At 40.9% G+C, this 15,397-nt stretch overlaps 1 non-coding gene across 1 annotated transcript; it reads left to right on the forward strand.

The window, feature by feature from the left end:
- Positions 1–2,580: 2,580 nt before the first annotated feature.
- Positions 2,581–2,653, forward strand: TRNAG-CCC (transfer RNA glycine (anticodon CCC)). The gene has a single exon. It is a non-coding gene; the product is annotated as a tRNA-Gly (tRNA).
- The last annotated feature ends 12,744 nt before the right edge of the window (positions 2,654–15,397 follow it).

A 15,397-nucleotide genomic window follows, 5' to 3' on the forward strand; every position in this document is an offset into this window, starting at 1 on the left:
ACCCAGACTTTATTCAATTCCAAGAGTGATAGTAAATGGCAGGGGGTAGGAGATGGTTATTCCTCAAAAGAAGAGTGAAATTTACAGGATATTATGTGTGCCCAAGTCAAGTTGTGAGGGTCTCATTCCCTTGAGATAATGTAGGGCTAGACCCATCATTTCAAAAATCACAATCTTGGGCTTCCCTGGTGGCGCATTGGTTGAGAGTCTGCCTGCCGAGGCAGGGGACACGGGTTCGTGCCCGGGTCCGGGAGGATCCCACATGCCGCGGAGCGGCTGAGCCCGTGAGCCATGGCCACTGAGCCTGCGCGTCTGGAGCCTGTGCTCCGCAACGGGAGAGGCCACAGCAGTGAGAGGCCCGCGTACCGCAAAAAAAAAAAAAAAAAAAAAATCAGAATCTTTGGGGGAAAAGAAACTAGATCTCAACCCCTAAATATTTCATTTCATCTCTCTGAGCCTCTATTTCCTGTAAAATGAGAGGGCTGAACCAGATGGTCCCTGTGAATCCTTCTAGTCCTTTATATCTAAAATTCAGTGCATTTTAAATTGGATATTACAGATATCAAAGAACCCCCTTCCCAGCCTCAGATTCTATTACAAAGAAACAGATGAAGGCTACACCTCACTTGTGAAAGGATCAAAGTTGCCTTTTGATTTCTTTCTTTCCCTTACTTTCTTTCTTTCTTTCTTTCTTTCTTTCTTTCTTTCTTTCTTTCTTTCTTTCTTTTTGACATCTCTGAGTGGATTTCTGATCCTTGAGTCCAAAAGTTCCTTTTAAACTCATCTAGTTGTTTCAAACTCCTGGTGAAAAAAATTTAGTTAAAAGAAATTGATTTACAAGTAGCATGCCAAAAGCCACTTCATTAATATGTCCAATTAGGAAACCCACTTGGAAGAGTGAATTGAAATGAGAAGGATGAAAAGATACTTTGAGCAAGGTTGGAAAACAAGCCATCAACTGAGAGAAGATACTTGCATCACAGATAATCAGCAAAGTGCCAGTAGGTGAAACTTGTAAAAACCTGCAAATTAATAAGAGAACAACAATCCAACAGAATAATGGGCAAAAGATTACAAACAGGAGAGAAATGGCCAATAAACATTAAAAGCCGCTCAGCCTCAGTAATAATCAGGGAAAGGCAGATAAACACAACAAAGACCATTTCGCTCCTATCACTTAGGCAAAAATTTAAATGACTGATATTACCAAGGTTTGGTGAAGATGTGTAGACATAGGGACACACAAGGCTGGTAGTAGTATAAATAAAAATAAACATTTTAGAGACAAGAACTAATGAAGCTGAAGTTCATGCATACACTGAGGCCTAGTATTCTTCCAAGTATATAATCCAGTGAAACTCTAACATAATAGTTCAAGCAGATAGCTTACAAGAACATGTTTGTAACAGCAAAATTTGGGTACAGTCAAATGTCTATCAAGTAATAAAAAAATAAATAAATTTGGTGTAATCCTACAACAGGATATTATAGAGCAGTTAAAATGAATGAGGTGTCGAGCCAAATGCACCAATAGAAACTTGTAAATATCTAGTTATATATAGTCGCAACATTATTTCATTCATCTAGTATTATAAAATACGCCCCAGACTACATTATTTATGGATACATATACATGTAGTCAAAATATAAAGTCATGAACGGGAACATACACAGGGTTGATATGTCTGGCATCACGAGAGTAAAAACATCTGATGAGGGAAACAAGGAAATTTGATTGAGAAAGTGTTCACAGGGCACAGGGGATTTCCATGATGTTTTGCTTATTTAGAAGAAGAAAAAAGAAAGATCTAGGGATGGAGTAGGGAAATGACAAGATGAGTCTGGAACACCTTGTGGTACCAGGAAGGAAGGAGGAACTCAAAAAGGATGGAGCGTGTAGAAAGTATGTAGGAGTCATCTTGAAAGAGCTATCAGTGGCTAAATCTAGGATATTTTGAATGACAAAATAATGATAGTAATGAATTATAGCTTATAAAATAAAGCAAACTCCATGAGTCCACTTTGATGTAATAAAATATTAACTAAATAAATAAATGAGAGAAGTCATGATGGAAATAGAAAAAAAACCACCATTTGGCAAACACCAAAGTAATCATTGTGGCAGACGAGAGCCCCCAGTGGATGCTAAAGATATGATGAAAAACAGGATATTTGCATAGTCTCAGTATATTTCTGCCTAAGATACTCATTAATACTTATGAATTGCAAAGGGGAAAAGAGGAAATTCTCTTCAGCCAAGTGATCAAAGTGAACATTACCAGTAATGGAACATATCCACATTGAGAACACCCTGATGTGATGCACTGAAAAGGGCACAGAGTCGCTTCTGTGGTGTTCTTGCTAAAAATGCATAACATGAATTCAAACATTAGAAAACACCAGACAAATTAAATTGAGACACATTCCACAAAACAACTGGCCAGTATTTTTCACATGTCCAATCATAAAAGACAAAAGAATACAAGGAACTATCCTGGTGGCAACACAGGACGTTAGTGGGGAAAGTTGGTGACATCTGAATAAGGTCGGTAGGTTAGTTAAGAGTACTGTATTGGGACTTCCCTGGTGGTCCAGTGGGTAGGACTCTGCACTCCCAATGCAGGGGGCCTGGGTTCGATCCCTGGTCTGGGAACTAGATCCCACATGCCGCAACTAAGAAGCCCGCGTGCCGCAACTAAGACCCGTTGCAGCCTAAATAAATAAATATTTAAAAAAAAAAAAAAAGAGTACTGTATCAATGTTATTTTCCCAGTTTCAATCATTGTGCTATGGTTTTGTAAAGGGTTAACATTTGAGGACGCTAGATGAAGGGTATATGCAGACTATTATTTTTGCAATTTTTTTAAGTCTAAAATTATTTCAAGATAAATTGTTTTACAAATAGCTGCAGCAAATATGACAAAATGACAAAGTGATTAATGGTAGTGAAGTATCTGTTATCTATACTTCTCTGTATGTTTAAAATATTTCATAGTAAAAGAGGAAAGAGAAAAATGAAGGATGTGTAAATTTAAAATGTGAGTATAAGGAGTTAGTCTAAAGAGATATTTTTATCACATAGCCGTTTTTTTTTTTTTTTTTTCCCCTCGCGTTATGCGGGCCTCTCACTGTTGTGGCCTCTCCCATTTGCGGAGCACAGGCTCCGGACGCGCAGGCTCAGCGGCCATGACTCACGGGCCCAGCCGCTCCGCGGCATGTGGGATCTTCCCGAAACGGGGCACGAACCCGCGTCTCCTTCATCGGCAGGCGGACTCTCAAGCACTGCGCCACCAGGGAAGCCCCCTACATAGCCGTTTTAAAACAATGAGTTACTGTGGTGTGGGCCCAGGCTTTGTATCTGCCAGTCAGGAGCCTTGATTGAAAACTAGAAATACAAACACTGGCATATTGAGAAGTCCTGATCTTCTGACTCTATTCTAAGCAAAATACGTGATGTTAATTTCCTGTCCCGCTGCCTGGTTTTCTCTTGAGGTTCATGCTGATTTCCCTTGGCCTACTACTACTCTAATATTCTTCCTGATTTGCTTTCCACCTAATTCCTCACTAGCCTAGCAGTCTAGGTCCAGTTCATTTTGCAGCTTTAGAAGTCATTGTCAATTTATAGGAAAAGCTATCTGAATGGAAATAGGGAGATCAAGTGTACAACGTAGCTTTGAGGAGTTGATGAGTTTGACTTTGAAATGCAGAGTTTGATTGGCTTCCTCACGACCTTCACGTGGAGATGCCTTGCCAATTGTTGGAAATCCGAGTCTGGAATTTGGGACTACAATGAGGACATGACCTCGTATTGGGGGACTATAGATGTGTGACTTGATAAAACCACCAGGGTTTGGGAACAGAACCTTGACGAACAATTAAATTTAAGGAGCAGAAAGAAGAGAAACCAGACTTTATCGGGAACGTAATAAACAATATTACCAATAGTGTTAAATGATGTAATAAATTCAAGAAAGATGAGAACTGAGTTAAAACTAGTGAGTTTGGTTATTAGAATGTGGTCTTCAAGGCCTCAGATGCTTCAGGACTGCATGGAGGGGTGGATTGCAAGATGCTAGGCCCAAAAGGAGTGGGAAGGGAACGGGGAGGCACAGACGTGTGGTGGTGAGATGAGGAAGAAGAGAGAATGAGTGTTAGCCTTGAGGGAATAGCTGCACCAAGGGAAGGATTTTAGAAAACAAAATGCAAGCACACTTGAGGGAAAGGAGAAGGGGCCAATAGAGAAGGAGAAAAATTATGCGTTAGAAGGGTAGAGCAAAGTCAGGGAGGGGAGAGAACGCAGGTCACAGGCTGGGGGGTGCAAGAGCATCAAGGGCTGAGCCTACCATCTTCAGTGCAGTCATGAAAGAAAGACTGAAAGTGAGGATTTCGGAGTCAGAGAAGAGAGACACTGAGGAAGCCTCTGCCTAGAGCCTCAGGTCCAATTCACCTGTTGTATGAGGAGTATTGGGGAGAGACTGAAGGAAAGTAAGGAGGCTCAGGGGGAAATGACAATTTTAAAATAGCATTAAGTGTAAATCCACTGCTATCTTATTTTCTCAACTGACTAGAGCAGCCCTGGAGTGCAGCCCTGGAGCGCAAAAGTATCAATGCATACAGCATTTAATAAGGCTGCTTTTGCATTTGTTTAGTAACTTTATTCCAATAATCCTATGACATAACTGGAATGGATATTATTAACCCGGTTTTATCAACAAGGAAATCAAGGCTCAGTAGTTAAATGCCTACCAAGATCGTACATCAATCAAATCAAGATTAGAACTCAGTTCTATTCACTTTGTTCCCTCGAAGCACTTTGGAAGAAAGGGCTATTTTATACAAACTATATTCAGCCAAGCAATTTTTTAAAAAGCTCCCAAGAAAAGCTGCCAATGCGTGCACTGTCAACAGAATCATGCCTAATAATCTTATTAGTGGGAGAAGAGTCTTCATTAAACTTGTTACATGGTTAGATGACGGTTGGTAGCAGATGGTAGATATTGAAAGCAGCTCGTTACAGCTAAAAGCTGTCGGCGAGAGCATTTAGAATATACAATGATGGATGACATAGTATTCAATTTAGGGAAGGTGGTTGAGTCTAATACAGTGACCCAAGGGTCAAGCTCAGGCTTACTGCTATTTAACGTCTCTTAGGGTTCTTGCAGCATGCATAACAACATGCTAATAGAATCTGAAGACAGTCATAACTGACGGGTGATGGAAATACTAATAAGGCAGGGGAAAGAAAATAAAAAGGAACTTGATACAGTTTAAGGTTTAAAGTGAAGAGATTTGTCACTAAAAAAGAAATGCAAATATACTGTAGTAGGGTTGAACCCCTACACTCTGGGAAGATGATCGAGAAAAACCTAGGAGGTGATCAGAAGAGAAGTAACAGGTGATAATACAGACAGGATGATAGTGCAGCCAAAAGGTTCAACTTGAGTCTCGAGTTAAAATTGCAACTGACATGCTGTCACTTGCTTAACAAAAAAAGGTGGGAAGGAATGGATTTATGTGTTTGTGAACCTATAAAATGCACACACGCACACATACATACCCACGCAGAATATCTCTGAAAGGATACAGAAGAAAATAATAACCTCGGTGGCCTCCTGTGAAACAAACCAGTGCCCCTCAAGCTAAATCCCACCTGCAAACTGTTATATTTGGCAGCACATTTTTAAAGCTCTGAGTATCTTCAGGCTTGGTGTAAATTCTCCAGTTTAGCATAAGCCTCATCATTCTCTCATTTCACATGTTTATGTTATCTGCCTGGCCCTTAGAGGGAATTGAGTTGGCATCACCACACATGCCCAGACACACAGACACAGTCACATATGGAAATAGATAAACATAGAAAAGGGCCTATACAGATATATTTTGAAAGGTTAACAACAATGATCTCAGAGCAGTTAGATTATGGGTGACTTCTTTTATCAACATTTCTAAAAGTCCTACTAAAGACAGCACATATATAACATAAATAGTAAATGCTGGTTGGTCTTAAATTCATGTTTAAATTAACATCAGTTAGCAGTCTCTAGCCAAGTACAGTCATAGACCTTCCAGGAAGATGTGGTGGGACAATTGTTCTGATAGATTTTGCTCTCTGTTCCTCCTTTTATGCCTATGCCTACATCTCTGTATGTGTCTTCAACTCAAGCCAGGGCAGGTGAATGGGTCAACCACGTGTAGTAACTGCATGGTATCCACATTTCAATAAAGGAAAATATTTAAAAGAATTTTTTTTGTTTTTATTTTAATAGGTAATATTTTAATGGGTAGTGTTTAAATGATTAAATAATAGCCCGCTCTCCCAATCATCCAGTTCTCTTTCACAGAGGCAACCAAAGCTACCAGTTTGTTGCATATTATTTCAAACGTGGTCTATGCATATAAGTAATTACAAATATACCATGTTTGGGAAAATTTTGCCCAGAGCAAGTCTATTGTTTTTATCTGGGCATTATGAAGATGACTTAGAAATGTATTTTGTCTGGTGACGTGAACAGAGGTCACTTTCAAGTATTTGTGGAACATCACGGCGTTTGCTATGACAGGTACGTGTAAGTGTCATTGCAACGGTGGCCACGGAGACCAACCGTTTTCTCACACTTCCAGCTGTAGGGGAAGTAAGAACAGCAGCCTAACCAAATATTTCAACCAAGCAAATCGACTTTGTCAGTACTTTTAATGGTATTCCTCTCATCTGATAATTATTATCCCATTTCTTCCCTGTTGCTGACAAAAAGCCTAGAGAGAATAGCTAGTTTCAAAAGTGAAATGGGCTTGACTGTGAAAATATGCAACCTTATGATTTTCGTGACAATTTATCTTAGTCAGAGCTAAGCGAATTCAAATCCAGTCCATCATATCTCTACCTCCAAATCTCCTACACAATGCTGAAAAGACACAGTTGTGTCTGCTTCTCCTTAAGTCATTTATCATTTTTAAAGGGAGGGAGAAGAGAAAGTGGTTTCCTGCATAATTAAAAATCAAGAGTTCCCCACTGTGAATGTTGGATTCTAACTGAGGCAGGTGTCTTAGCTGAGGGGCTTAGAAGAGGGGCTGGGATGTGTGTGTGTGGATGACAGCCCAGGTGAGATAGACATCCCTTCTTTAATAACCCATGCAAACGCCACACTCAGGGGATTAGGGAGAGGCCTCCACTTATCGTCAGGATGTTTCCACATGACAGGTGACCTCTGTGACCTGGTCCTGATGGAGAGAAGAGGGTGTTTAGGAAACAGGGGCCAGCTCTCTTCTCTCTCCTGCCCCTTCCCTCCTGCAATCTAAATGGTGTGATTGAGGCGTGCTGAAAGGTGAGCCTGTCACACAAATCTCCTCTCCAACAGCCTGCCAGAATGTGGAGATGTGACAGGAAAGGTCATGACACCCAAACAGAAGGCTCCCTTGTGATTTTCAGCTGTCACTATACAGGGTAGCAAGGCTGTCTTCTCCTTATTCCAGAGCCTGGGGTAGAGACTTTGCTTGGATCCTCTTCTGGCAAACGCTTTCTCCCCAGCTCCAAATCAGGAGCACATGCTGTCAGCTACTTAGAACAAGAGGCCCTGCGGTTCTAAGAATCGGTCAGGCAGCAGGGGTCAATCCTCACAACCCTCGGTAATTCTTTTTGCTTTGCCCTGGGCTGGCTGGCTCAGTCCTCACTTGCCCACACGTGGCCCCAAGTCCACTGCCCTTACCTTTAGGAACAAATCCTTAGCTTTCCTGAAGCCGTCTGACCCCACCCCCCTAACACCTTTTAACAAGACGCTCTCTCCACCACTGTTCCCGCTCTCAAAGCTCAAAGCTCGGCCATCTATCTTTAGCAAATCTAAAAACAGACATCAGGAAGAGATTAAAGTTAAGCGTATCTACTTCAGGATTTTGCCAATCATCTTCCACTCACCCACCCCATTCCTATCCCACTCTGTGCCCAAAGGGCTCAAAGCCCCCAGAGCTGACAAGAGACAGGAATAGCCCAGCACAGTCCAGTGGTGGGACTTGGGCACTGCCTACTCTCTGAGGAAAAGTGCTATTTCTATTTGTTGCAAAATGTCTACAAAGTAGATTAATCATCTTAGGGAGTTCTACTTTTAACCAGTTAGGGGAATAAATGCCATCTACAGTGTAATGTGGTGAGCCAGCTTTGTCTAAGTGAAACTGTATGCTTTTCCCTCACTGGATGTGGACTCATAACCCAATCAGTGTTGCTTTAACAAGACCCTTACGCTTAGATGTGGGACACCCAGGCAACTGAAAGCAGAGCCTAAGCACCATCAGGGGGAGGGCGAGTATCTAGGCTGGCCTTGCACCCAAGGGCTGTAGGGCTGGACAATGGAGGAGGGGCACTCAGTCTTTGCCTTGGGCTACTTACTAAAATAACATCTCTCTGGGATAAAGAATGTTATCAGAAAAAAAAAAGAGAAACCTAATGGCTTCAAGACTAGTGCCTGGGAGAATTAGGATGAAACACCCTGTCTAATGAGAACAGCAACATTTCTAAAAGGACTTCAGGGAAAACTGGGGTGAAGGCCTTCGGGTGGACATTGCTTCTGCAGTAGTCAGGTCTCCAACACCCATATTAGTCATTCATCAAAAAAATGTCTGAATTCCACTCTGGTGGCCTCACCAGGCCCTTGACTCTTTCTCTGGCCTCTCACTGCCTGCCCCACCCCAAAGAGAAGCCACCTCTCAACACCCTGGGTTCCCACTGCACCCACAAGCCCTCTGCAGCAGCCCCTGCCTGTAAGTCTCCCGTGCCCCCTGTCATCTGACCCTGTTAGCAGCTGTGGCTCAGGCCGCACTCTCTTCAAAGATACCTCACACCTGAGTGATGGGGGCCGTGGAAGGCTAGCGCATGTCTCAACCCAGTTCTTTGTAATTTCACCCAAACTTGACAGAGAAATAAAACAAAACCATACTAAATATAATATTTGGGGCCGTAATAACTTAAGATCGATATGAAATTTCTATCATTAGGGACTATAATCTTGGGGAAGTTGGTAATATATGGGAGAAGGCATTATAGGGCGACTGAAACTGACATCCATCTGGAAGCAAAACACTCTATTACTGTCAAAATGTGTGCTGCATACAAATTCTGTGTGGAATTATCAAATACAGAAATAGTTTATTGTTATTCCAAGGCCTTATTTTTTGTGATAGCTTCGTATTATTAGAAAAGAGTCTTGTTCACCACTAAAACCACTTCCAGCTGGTCAGAGATACCACCAACCTAGAGAGGGACTTGCAATTGAGGGCTGAATGCACCCGGGAAAGCAATCAAAATGTGAAGGTGTTTTATTCTAATGATTTTCTAGGCACTAAAAAACCCATAACAACACTCTTCCTCTTGTTATAATTTTTCTGTGCATTTAGCTGGGAAATGTCTGAAGCCATTTTCCTGATAAACGAAAGTTTCAACTGACTTTTTGTCATCATCTGGAGGTTTTTGTTTAACATGTAAAACAGCCAACGTTTACAGCTGGTTTTAAGGATTTCATTACAAAATGTTACTCCCCCCTCTGCTCTCACACTGAGAGTCGAGCAGCTTTCAATTACTTGGATCACGTGTACCTGAATGAGATAACGGTTGAGTTTAAAGCAGTTAAGTGGAAAAAATAGTAATTATTTTTCTTTTGCAGTGGAAGGGCACATATTATTTTTATTTGAAAAATCAAATCATGTGATTGAAAACAAAATAAATAAGCAGTTCAGGCTCATATCTGTGAAATAGCCACTGGATGCTTTGAAGGCAAAAAGCAGCTTAGACACCATATTATTTAATCATTTTCTAAATAACCAGCGATAAATATGTCCCCAAACTGCAAATCTAACATAAATGCACTTTGTCAGCTAGACAAACCTGCAAATCTAACATAAATGCATTTTTCTAAACAACCAGCAACAAATATGTCCCAAACCTGCAAATCTAACATAAATGCACTTTGTCAACTTGAGACTAATGAACACAAGGGTGAAGATTATTTAATGGCACAATATGATTGTAAACCTGAGACAATGCCAACGTGCATAAGAAGTCCCTTCAGACACTGATTTGCCAGAAAAAAATCGGTGCTTCTCTGACCCAACCAAATATCTGCCCCCCAGATTAAGAATGGCTGGCCAACCTATCCAGGTCATCACACAGCCTGAAGCCAGAACAAACATCATTCCAGAGAGACAAGAATCACCTGTTTCCTAAAGCAGCTACAGGAGAGGTCTCAGCTTTCCCCTGAAAGCCGTCAAGATGCCTCCAGTCTCCACTGCCATCACCCCCTATCATTCATCCAGCCTGAATCCTCTTTGCTGTGATTGGAGTCTATCCCCTCTTGGTTTATCCTTAGTGAAGACAAAGAATATCGGTCACCACCTTCTTCCACTAATAATCTGTCATATCCTTACGACTGCATTATGCCCAATAGCAGACTTTTTCTTGATGAATTATCCCTAGTCCTTTAGCATCTCCCCTCAGGGCTAAATTTTTTTAGCTCTTTAATCATTCCTATGACTCTCCTTTGAACAGTCTTCATGTTCCCCCTCAGGATGTAAAGTCCAGGCCAGGATACCGTATTCCAGCTGTGCACTGACAGTGCTGATGAGAATAAGGTTATACCTAACAGACCAAGCAGAGACACAGAGAGGAGCAAAGACTAGAGATGGAAAGTCCCAACAGCCTTCCAGTCTTTGCTTTGAGTCTGTTACTAACGTTCCAAGCACCCTTGTCTCCTAATAATCACTTCCCTTTTTTTCCTTAGTTGGCTCCACTGTTTTCTGCCACTTAGAAACTTTTTCTTACAAATACAACATCTGTGTTTAACAGTTGCTCCCAAATATAGCTGTTTTAAGATTGACAAGGCTCAGGTACAGAGCAAGACAGAAAGAAGCCCTTAACAGCAAAATGCCAAAGCTTGGCCATTTGACCCTGTCTGGAGACTGTGTCCTAGAAACTCGCTCTTCCACATTTGACCCACCACCACTTAAGCCTCATGACTCCTGCCTAGAAGACCAATTCACTATAATCTTAGATAACAACCCTCAACTCAACCTTCCCAACTGCACAGCCCTAGCCCCCTTTCCAACATTCACTAGGGTCACAACAATCTATTCCAACACCATCATTTCACAGATGTGGAAACAGAGGCTGAGACAGACATAAAGTGACAGTATCTAAATGTACAGCGCTGAAATGTCCTTTCACCTGACTCCTGCCAATCAATCCATGACTTGCCCCAGAGGCACTGCACTCCTTAGCATTGTCTAAATGATGAGGGAATTTGCTATGTCAACTTTCAGCAATGTGATGTCCAGCAAAGCGTTTTATGGTTCTCTGGCTCTGTTTCCCCATCTGTTTCTCAGGGTATTTTGTTTCTCTGAACACCAGCTCCCATGGACACACAGCCCAATGCCAATGGCCTTGACTACCAAATCACAAGGTTCCTTTTGTCTCTGACCTCAGTTTCCCTTAAAAAAAAAAAGCTACTTATTTTAACTCTATGACTATTACAAGGAAAAATAGTTTCTGGGCAACGTACCTCAAAAAGATTATCCCCTCGGGCTTCCCTGGTGACGCAGTGGTTGAGAGTCCGCCTGCCGATGCAGGGGACACGGGTTCGTGCCCCGGTCCGGGAAGATCCCACATGCCGCGGAGCGGCTGGGCCCGTGAGCCATGGCCGCTGAGCCTGCGCGTCCGGAGCCTGTGCTCCGCAACGGGAGAGGCCACAACAGTGAGAGGCCCTCGTACCGCAAAAAACAAAACAAAACAAAAAGATTATCCCCTAGCAACATGAGGCATCTTTCTCACTATCTTTCCATTTCCCCTTATCAAGAGGCCCTCGACCGCAAAAAACAAAACAAAACAAAAAGATTATCCCCTAGCAACATGAGGCATCTTTCTCACTATCTTTCCATTTCCCCTTATCAAAAAGGGTAAAAATGATCTTTTTAATATGCAGAATCCTACTTATTAATATGTGAATTCTTTTCAAACTCCTGCTCTCCTAGCTGAAAACCCCTTGTTTAGCATTATGAAATATTTTTATTTCCAGATAGAGATTATATTTGCCATTATTTCCCTTCCTTCCTTGCTTTTTTCTTTCCTTCCTTCCTTCCTTCCTTCCTCTCCCATCCTCCTTCCCTCCTTTCCCTCTCCCTTCCTTTTTCTTTCTTTCTTTCTTTTCTTTCTTTCTTTCTTTCTTTCTTTCTCTTTCTTCTCTTTCTTTCTTTCTTTCTTTCCTTCCTTCCTTCCTTCCTTCCTCTCCCATCCTCCTTCCCTCCTTTCCCTCTCCCTTCCTTTTTCTTTCTTTCTTTCTTTTCTTTCTTTCTTTCTTTCTCTTTCTTCTTTCTTTCTTTCTTTCCTTCCTTCCTTCCTTCCTTCTTTCTTTCTTTCTTTCTTTCTTTCTTTCTTTCTTTCTTTCTTCCTTCCTTCCTTCCTTTCTTTCTTTCTTTCCTTCCTTTCTCTTCCTCAGGTTCACATCTCTGCATTCATCCCTTCTGAATTCTTCTGTTTTAATCTCTACTTTCTTCCCCAGTTTCCTGCTTCTTATCTAGCCTGAGTCTCTACTATTCTGGCTACTTTTACCCTTTCCAAATTCCAGATTTAAGGTCCTCTAACAACTTAGTTAGATTTTATTTTCATTTAATTTCCCATCAATCATTAACACTGCTCCTGAGCATTTACCCTGTATTTTATATTTTAATAATTGGTCATATCAGAGGAGAGCTAACTGGACTTTCTTGTGCAATTTTGTTGTACATATATTGAGTCCTATTCCATTTCTAGTCTCCTCTCTGGAGTCTACTCACATTTGCTGGGACATTATACATAATCCATTATCCAGAAAATGGAAATATAATACTAAGTGGCTTACTGTAGCCCCCATTCCTTGCATAATGTCATAAAAATTTATAACACTTAAAAGCCAGTGATCCCCAAGGTCATTTATCCTCAAAAAAGAACAAGTTTATTCTTACGGAGCAGAATCTATATCAGATGTAGTTCTCACATTATAAGAAATGTACCTTTAATGCACAACATCAGGGCAGCCTGCAAGTGCCTAGCATCCATTCAGTGTCCTGATGGTGCAAAGCCAATTAGACGGAGGCAGGTGGGCTCTTACCATTCAGAGGTGAGGACCGGTATCTCAGAAATTCACTTCAGCCTCCATATCAGATGTGGCTTCACAGAGAGATAATGATCCCCTTCAAACAATAGGAAATAACTGAGAAAAGTCATTATGTCACTGTTAAAAAATGTATGCGATTATCCTACCCTAGCAGTTACCTAATCTGAGTTTTATTTCAGAAGGCTCCTGAGTGGGAAGGCTTACAGGCACATACCTAGCTCATGAAGTAATTGCTTTCCATGGCCATCAGATAGTGGTAGCGGAATTTGAGCAACTGCAGAATGAGGGGTGAGGTAACAGGAATGATGTAGCAGCTAAAGAAATTCTAAAACTACACCCAGTTACACAGAGCTCTTTCTAACACCAGTTGAAGAAAAGGCAAGGTCCTCATCCGGCAGGTGAGCGCTTTCTGAACACCAGCTGGCCTGAGGTGACTTCTCCAGAGCCATCTGCCTCCAAAGAGGCCCTCACCTGGGCTCCAGGCCGCTTCCTGGGGAAGCCTCAGGCTACGGGCGATACTGATCCCCGCTGACAGCCACCTCTCCAGACAGCGTCCTTCGGGAGACACCAGTTGTCCAGGTATTAGGTTCAGCCCCTCAGCCCTGGGCAACTGTGCGACTAACCTTTCCTGGTGACCTTCTTTCAAGCCTTCTGCTCCCCCTCAGGTCCTGTGAGTTAGCAGTTCTCCTAAATTCCTGATGAAAAGAAGCACAGCACACAGGCTTTTCAGATCACCAAAAATTGGTCCTTCCACATCCTCCCAATAAAATATTAGGCAGCCGTTTGAAATGATGATGCAGTTACATCTACTGACCAAAAAAAACTCCACACTAGATTATTAAATTTTCAGTTTAATAATGAAGATTATAAAACATTAATCTGACAAGTTTTTTTTTAAATAAATGTTTATGTGAATATATTTTTTAAAGGGGTTAAAATGTCTGTTAGGGCTTAACATCAAAATATGAACTGTGCAGAGAAAGACAAATATTAAAAGATATCACGTATAAATGGAATCTAAAAAATAATAAAAATGAATTTATTTATAAGAGAAACAGACCCACAGACATAGAAAACAAACTTATGACTACCAAAAAGGAAAGGGGTGGGGAGGGATAAATTAGGAGAATGGGATTAACAGATACACACTACTATATATAAAATAGATAAACAACAAGGACCTACTATATAGCACAGGGAACTATATTCAGTATCTTGTAATAACCTGCAATGGAAAAGAATCTGAAATATGTATATATATATATGTGTATATGTGTGTGTATATATATACATATATATATATATATATATATATGAATCTCTTTGGTAATATATATATATATATATATATATATAACTGAATCAACTTGTTATACACCTGAAACTAACACAATATTGTAAATCAACTATCCTTCAATTTTTTAAAAGAAATGAACTGTGGCCAACTCTGAAGAGTGGAAATTACAGATTATTTTTTTCTTTTTGCTCACCACTGTTTTCTAATTCTTTCATGAATGTGCACTATATGTGTGATTTTTTTGAAAAAATAACAAGAGAAGGAAATTCAGTCTGTAAATACATGGGGGAATTTTTTGTTCCATTTTTTATACTGGGGACTTAGGAGACAGCAGTTGTTGAACTGGGCCTGGTTGGGGGGTTGGGGGCAAAGGATTATGGTGCCTGACTCTGGGAGAAATCTCCACTGGCCACAAGGATTCCTTGAGTGTTCTGTGCCCCATAAAGGAACAGAAGAGCCTTATAAAGAAAATTGAGGCCTTGGAGAACCACTGATTAAACACAGAAGAACTACAGGAGGCTTGAAGGGGGAAGTCCAAGTAACATGGCTTTAAAGATTTGCTTAAAGGAAGTAAAAGTACCCCTTAGATAAAATATTGATTTTGAAACTGTATTACTATGACCTTTTCTTGATGATCAAAAGTAGATAGAATTTTATTCATCACCATCATGATTTTATTTTTATATTTTTACCACCTCTACCTAATATAAAACATCTGCTGCCCTTGAACTAGCTTCCAATTCTCCCTACCACCCTCTGTGTATCCAGTCCCACCCCTCAGCTATGATGCCATTCTTAACTATATTCTTTCAGTTGGTCTCTCTGTGCTTCATATCATTTGTACGACTTGTTTGGTTTCAATAATATAAAAGCTTTATGTGGTAAATTAAAATTTAATATGTGCATAGCTTTACCTCTTAAGAAGATTTAAGTTCACCAGAGATCCTGCTAGTTGTCCCCCAAATACACTCTT

Source organism: Lipotes vexillifer, unplaced genomic scaffold, assembly GCF_000442215.2.
Source record: "Lipotes vexillifer unplaced genomic scaffold, Lipotes_vexillifer_v1.1 scaffold25, whole genome shotgun sequence".
NCBI classification, from domain to species: domain Eukaryota; kingdom Metazoa; phylum Chordata; class Mammalia; order Artiodactyla; family Lipotidae; genus Lipotes; species Lipotes vexillifer.